Source organism: Erigeron canadensis, chromosome 5 (genome assembly GCF_010389155.1).
Source record: "Erigeron canadensis isolate Cc75 chromosome 5, C_canadensis_v1, whole genome shotgun sequence".
NCBI classification, from domain to species: domain Eukaryota; kingdom Viridiplantae; phylum Streptophyta; class Magnoliopsida; order Asterales; family Asteraceae; genus Erigeron; species Erigeron canadensis.
In genome coordinates, this window is record NC_057765.1 from 6,409,335 (window position 1) to 6,416,459 (window position 7,125).

The window sequence follows — 7,125 nt, forward strand, 5'->3', positions numbered from 1 at the left end:
TAGTGGATTACTTTTCTGGGCAAGTTCTTCATTCAAACATGACAAGCAACCACCAAATTAAGGGTACTAACTAATGCACCAGCAATCAACAGTCAACAATCAACGCATAATCTACCCTTAATCTTCCCCCACACTTGTTCATCAAAAAGCCCTAAATTTCCAAAACCCTGGATTTGATTTTGACTCAAATTCGGATGAACAAGTATTAAATCCATGAAACTAAACACACCATTAGCCTCAACATTACCAAACCAACAAAACCCACTAACTAATTTCGGAATTAAAACCTAAAAATCCAAAATGAAGAAAATAAAAAGAAGAGTAAAGAAATCTAACCTCTTTTCCCATGATAATGAAGGATGAATGATAATCTAAGACAAAGAGGAAGAAAGATGCAAACCTTGATGGAGATTTCAGGGAATTTTTCGGGGTGTAAGGTTTTGTTTTTTTCTTTGTTCTTTGTTTCCGTTTGGGTAGACAAGAGAGGAAGAAAAAAAGAGTTTTGAAATTGTAAGGTGAAAAAGACCTTCCTTTTGTTTCCTTATCCACCCCACGCCCACGTCTGACTGGTCAACGACCCACTGCGGCGCAGTGGGCGTGACCCTTACCCACTGCGGCGCAGTGGGTTAAATTCTCCCCCTTTTTAATCAGTGAATTAGAGGTGCAGCGCAGTGAACCATACCCTCCCCCACTGCGGCGTAGTGGGGTAAAAAAATAGAAGATCCACTCAATTAAAGAAGACTGTGGCGCAGTGGACTCTCTTACCTCCACTGCGTCGCAGGTCTTTTTCACTGTTCACGCCCCCTATTTTTTTCTTAGAAATTTTTTGAAAAACATACTTACCTCCATCCAATGTAGCTCAAAACTTGCACCTGCACTTTTCTGGACAAAACATGGTTAAACTAACTAAGAAAATAAAAACAAGTAAAACACGGGTTGCCTCCCGAGAAGCGCTTAATTTATTTACGAGTCATGAGCTAGACTCGATCACTTTTCAAGTTTCCGATTCAAAAATGGGGACTTCCTCAATCGTCCCCTCCTCCTGTTCTTCTTCCACATACAATTTCAAACGATGACCATTCACAATAAAAGACCCATTTCCATCCCTTTTAAACAATTCGACATAACCGGACGGATACACATGTTTAATCACAAAAGGACCTATCCACCTAGAAGTTAATTTTGGTTGTTTGATTTTAAACTTTGATAAGAATAACAACACTTTTGCACCAACCTTAAATTCCTTCCTACGGATCCTTTTATCATGGTAAATCTTGTCTTTTCTTTGTAAAGCCGGGAATTCTCATAAGCTCCCAATCTAAGCTCATCGAGCTCATGGAGTTGCAACAACCTAAGTTCACCGGCCTCCATTATGTCTAGGTTCAAATTTCTCAAAGCCCAATACGCCTTATGCTCTAACTCAATCGGCAAATGACAATTCTTACCGTAGAGCAACTTATATGGCGTCGTGCCAATAGGCGTCTTAAAAGCGTTCCTAAATGCCCACAAGGCGTCATCTAACTTTTTTGACCAAACCTTGGGGTTATCCCCGACCGTTTTTTCCAAAATTCTTTTCAAAGCCCTGTTGGTGTTTTCCACTTGACCACTGGTCTGTGGGTGATAAGAAGTTGAAAAGTAATGATGAACACCATACTTCTTAAGAACCTTATCTAGTTGATGATTAGCAAAATGCGTTCCACGATCACTAATTAAGGCTCTAGGGCAACCAAACCTACTGAACAACTGTTTTAAAAAATCTATGACTACCCGCGCATCATTTGTAGGCAAAGCCTTGGCTTCAGCCCACTTAGACACGTAGTCATCAACAACTAGGATGTACTGGGACTTGTTAGACTGTGGGAACGGTCCCATGAAGTCTATGCCCCAAATATCGAAAACTTCACATACTTGAATCCCTTGTTGTGGCATTTCATCCCTTTCTGTGATGTTTCCTTGGCGTTGGCAAATGTCACAGGTTTCAACCAACGTTTGGGCCTCTTTGAAGATTGTCGGCCAATAGAAATCTGCATCAAAAACCTTTCTACCTATGACTGACGGACCATAGTGACCTCCGGTTGGCCCGTAATGGCAAGCATCCAAAATCTCTCTAGTCTCAGCTCCTGCAACACATCTCCTGACCATACCATCTGCACAAATTCGAAACAGATATGGGTTATCCCAGTAATAATGCTTAGCATCCGATACTAATATAATTAATTAAGGGTTAGGTATTGTAAAACAACTATTAAAGTAAAACAAATAAGATAAGATCTTGACTCTTAGATCATAGTTAAATTGATGCACGAAGATTCACAAAGCAATTGATGTACGATGATATTTATGATGCACAGTGATTTTTACTGATGTAAAGCCTATTGTTTTATGTGTTTTACTTTAATATTTGTTTTATTTGTCTAAAACCTAATTATATATTTAGTGTTACGTACATGTTTTAACCCAATATACATTCTATTCACTATACAGTACATTTCCCTATCTAACATGAGAAAAAGTGAGATGACTCCTTATTTGATGATTTGGCTGCTATCCGATCTAAATAAAAGACGGTGAAAAAAATTGTAATGAACTTTCTGATATATTGCCTCCTCTGAAATAAACAGCTCCCTATATAAAACATAATTTGTAAAACGTGGGCTCCTGGGCTTCTAAAAGGAAATGGTTATTGGGCTTTTTGGATTCGCTGGGCTCCATCCAGAGTAAAAGAAAATAAAAAAAAAAAAGAACAAATTGGTGAGTGGTGTTTAAATCTAATTGTGCGTGTGTTCAATGGCGGTTCTTAGAATGTTTTAACGGGGAGCCAGATTTTTTTTTTTTTTTTCACGTTATGTTTCAACTATTATATTATGGTTATACAATACACTAAATTGGGCCGAGTCAAACAAAAATAACACTAATAATCTAAATTTTCCATTCAAGTTATCAATACATAGTTTCTAACCAACAAAAAATTACAAAAACTTACGAAAATACCAAGAGAAAAGATTTTGATTGTGGATTGTGAGAGGAAGACCTTGTTACATGAATTGTTAATTGTAGACTAAAACATAGAATTATGAATGGATTAAGTTAATTGTGATTTATCAAAACTGAAAAGGTAAATTTTAGTTTTTGCTGTAACCTAAAACTTAAAAAAAAAAAAAAAAGAGAAAGACCTTGTTATAAAAACTATGACTTTATTTGCTGTCTAAAACTTAAAAAATAAAATTATGATAGAGTAAATGAATTGTGGGTTATAAAAACTAAAAAGTTAAATTTATTTGAGTATTAAATTTATTAAACATATGAAAAGTTTTTTAAAAAATAATCCCTTGGGACAGACTTAATAATTAAATTTTTTTTTGACGAAATACGTATATATTTATATTACTAAGCGAAATAACCTCCCCCCCCCCCCCCCCCCCGCAACCCCCCAACTGGTCGTCAAAGAGAACTGCCCGACCGTGTGTTCCAAAGGTGTTGATGGATCAGGTTAATTGGGTTCCAGATTATTCGGTTCCAGTTAGGTGGTGATGGCCATGTGTCATCTTTTGATTGGGTCTCAACTATTAATTCCATGGGAGTTAGTGGTGGGAGCCAAGAGCAATTAAGCTTTGAAATGAACTTCATTTTGTTCGCTCTTAATGGGTATCCAACTTATTTTTAATGGCCGTTAAGTTTGTAGTAAATTTGTTGCAATTCTTGCCTTTTTTTACGGTGGTTACATGAGTTTGTTGCAAATTGGATCCTTTTTGTGATGCTCGTTATATGAGTTGTTTTTTTCTTGGCGAATTTTGATTGGAGAATTTGATTGTTATTTGTTCTAATTTCATCTTTTTTGTTGTTTCAATTTGGCTAAAAAGGTTCAATGTTGTGTTAATAAAAGCACAACTGGTGAAATACTTTGCTGATCGATAAGTTTAAAAAAAGATACAGTCGTACTCATCAAAAAGTTTGGTGTAGCTCAACAAAGGGACAAGCATAGGGTTATGAATCTTGATTATAAAATTTAGCTCAACGAAGGGACAACCATAAGTGTACAGTACAACACTGTAAAACACGTTTGATGGTGTATTGCTAAAATTTAGTGGTGTACAGATCACCTACCATATTTTTATTGCACGGGGACGCCTCCAAGGTTAGGGTACCCGTCCCGTGGTTGTTCAGGGGACGGAAACGGCTGGGAAACCACAAGGGGACATCTCAGATTCTGGGGACGGCAGCTGAAGGAGCCTGGGGACGTTTCAGTTGAATATGGGGACGTTTCCTAGCCCATTTAAGGTTTAGTGTTTGTATTTTATTCAAATATATTAGATGACCGGCCCACTTAAAAATCATAACCGACTTTTTATCGGACGTATATACATCAACATACCAAGTAAACAAATCCAGTTAATCATCATATATGTCGAATTATTATTATCTTACAAACATTTTATCACCATGTCTTGTTAACACTTTGCATCAATATATATATATATATATATATCTATTATGGATCTTCTTTTATATATATTTTATTTTTCATATTTTTTTTATTGTCGTATCAATGCTGTACCCGTATTTTTTTTCTTGTCGTTTCCCGTACCCGTATTCCCCTGTACCTCTTCGCCGTACCCGTCTAGTGCTACCTAAAACTATCTTTGATAAAAAAAAAATGTACTGTAAATGTGATTGGGAGAATCGCATGGCATGGAGATATGGAAATTTGTGTATATATGGAAACTATATATACATATGTCACTTAACGGACCCAAGTGGACGGTCGTCTTTTTGTGGATCAACCATGAGACCAGGTAATAACCACGAGGATATTACTGATGTAACTTTTCTTATCTAAGGACGACTTATGGAATTCATAAAACCCATAGACGACATCATCAAAATATAAATTATCATATACATATACATATACATATCATAATATATATGACTGCTCGATCAAATACACGTAGGAAATTTACATGTTTTACAATGTGTTTGAGCTTGTCACTTGTGACACACAATAAATAAACAAAATAACAAAAAAATTTATTGAGCTTTTACTTGAAAGCTGTTTGTTATATGTATTGCTCCCATGAAACTAATGTTTGTGATAATCAAAGGGATCCCTTCTTTGTACGTTGTCTTGCTCTAGAGATTTGTCATAGTCTAGAAGCCAGAGACACATTATTTAAGCTCTTCAATTCCCTTCGTAAAATTTTCCCGGCTGCTGTTTTCGGTATCGCGTTAATAAATTTCACTTTTTCGTACTTTCTTGTGAGGCGCAACCTGTTAAATCACGAAGCAAGACAACGTTCAATGAAAATAGTGTAACAATTGTCTTATAACTTCAAGGCAAGGAGTTTCCTAAATAGAAAAATAATTATATATGAAACAAGAATATTTTTTTCCCCTAGTGTATTGATTACAATGACAGGTAGTCGGACAATAAGAATCATACCTGTTTAGCAACAAAATCAATAATTTCAGATTGTGAAATTATAGCTTCAGGTTTCTTAACCACAAATGCCATAGGAACCTCTCCGGCTACTTCATCATTCACCCTGAATCATATATAACATAATTTCATATATATTAGAATGATATGCATACATACATGTATTTGAAACCATGAATAAACAAAATTGATGTCACTTGTCAAGTTACTTTTGGTATAGTATATATAAAAGGTCTAATAATTTTGTTTAAAAAGTTATTAGAAAGAAAGTCTCTGCTTATTTTCCTTCTCATAAGACCTCAATTAAATTTTGATTACCTTCTTTTTGACTAATTAATAGTTTAAATCGAACTGGATAATAATCTTACATGTAGAATGAATTAGTCATACTTACCCTATTACCGCAACATCAAGTATATCTGGATGAGAAGCCAACACATTTTCCAAATCAGCTGGAGCAATCTGCACAAAAGATTTCAAATACAAATTGTATAAGAAATCGTCGTTTATTTGGGTACGTAAAAGCTAGAAAGGAACAAATGTGACGATTGATTTAAGTACCTGAAAGCCATTGTACTTTATGACATCTTTCATTCGATCAACGATGTATAAGAACCCTTGGTGATCAAAATAGACAATGTCTCCTGTACGGAGCCATCCATCCTGATCAATTGTTGATCTTGTTTCATCTATGTTGCTTAAATGCTCTAGCAAAAGTTCAAGTTATATAAGAATCATTAGATATAATCAAAAACAATTAAAAGTTCATAATGTTGGAATATGATCACGTAAAATGAACGTATGTCCGAAAAGTATTTAAGCCTACGGGGTCACACCTCAACGTGAATGTTACTATAAATTAATTAATATATTAAATGTAATTTATTGATTAATTTGATCACGAAAATCTAACGGAGGTTCGTTAAAAGAGTTAAAAATTAACGGTACTTAATTAACGGATTTAACGGAGAAGAGCTGGAATTAGGAAACAATTAGGAAACCCCTCTAGAATGTTCTAAAGGGGGCCGGTCGAACTAGGGCTTCAAAACCCTCCAAGACTTGGTCATTAAGTTTCCTAATCCTATAAATACAAACCTATGTTTTTGGTTTTTCACACAATTAAATCCATAGGGTTTTCTCTCCTCTTTTCTCCTCTCTCTCTCTCGGCCGAACTTCAACCCCAAGAGGGTTTTGAATTTCGGTTCACATAGCTAGGAAAAAGAGTTTTCGGGTTTAAACAAAGGGTTGTTCGTGATCAAGTACTAGCATACATACGTTCCACCGTTGAGTGTGCAATCGTACAAAGGGGTTAGGGTTCTTGATCTCCAAATTTCGAATTTATATATATATATATATATATATAGTTAAATTGGTTTTGTAATTTAATTACATTATTTAAATAGAAAAAAGGTTTTATTTAATATATATATATATATATGGATCGAAATTTTTTCCAGAAAAATAAAAAAAAAAGTTTTTTTTTAGGATTCCTAATCCAAGTTTTGATTTAATTACATGTTTATGTGATAAATCGTATGTAATTATATGTTGTACCTTTACTTTTAATTGTTAAAAAGAAGTAAAAATCATGAATTTTTCATGCAAATCATTCATGATTCTTACTTAGATATATTGATATGAAATCTTGATCATTAGGGTTAATTATGCTAGATAATTGGAAAATTAAT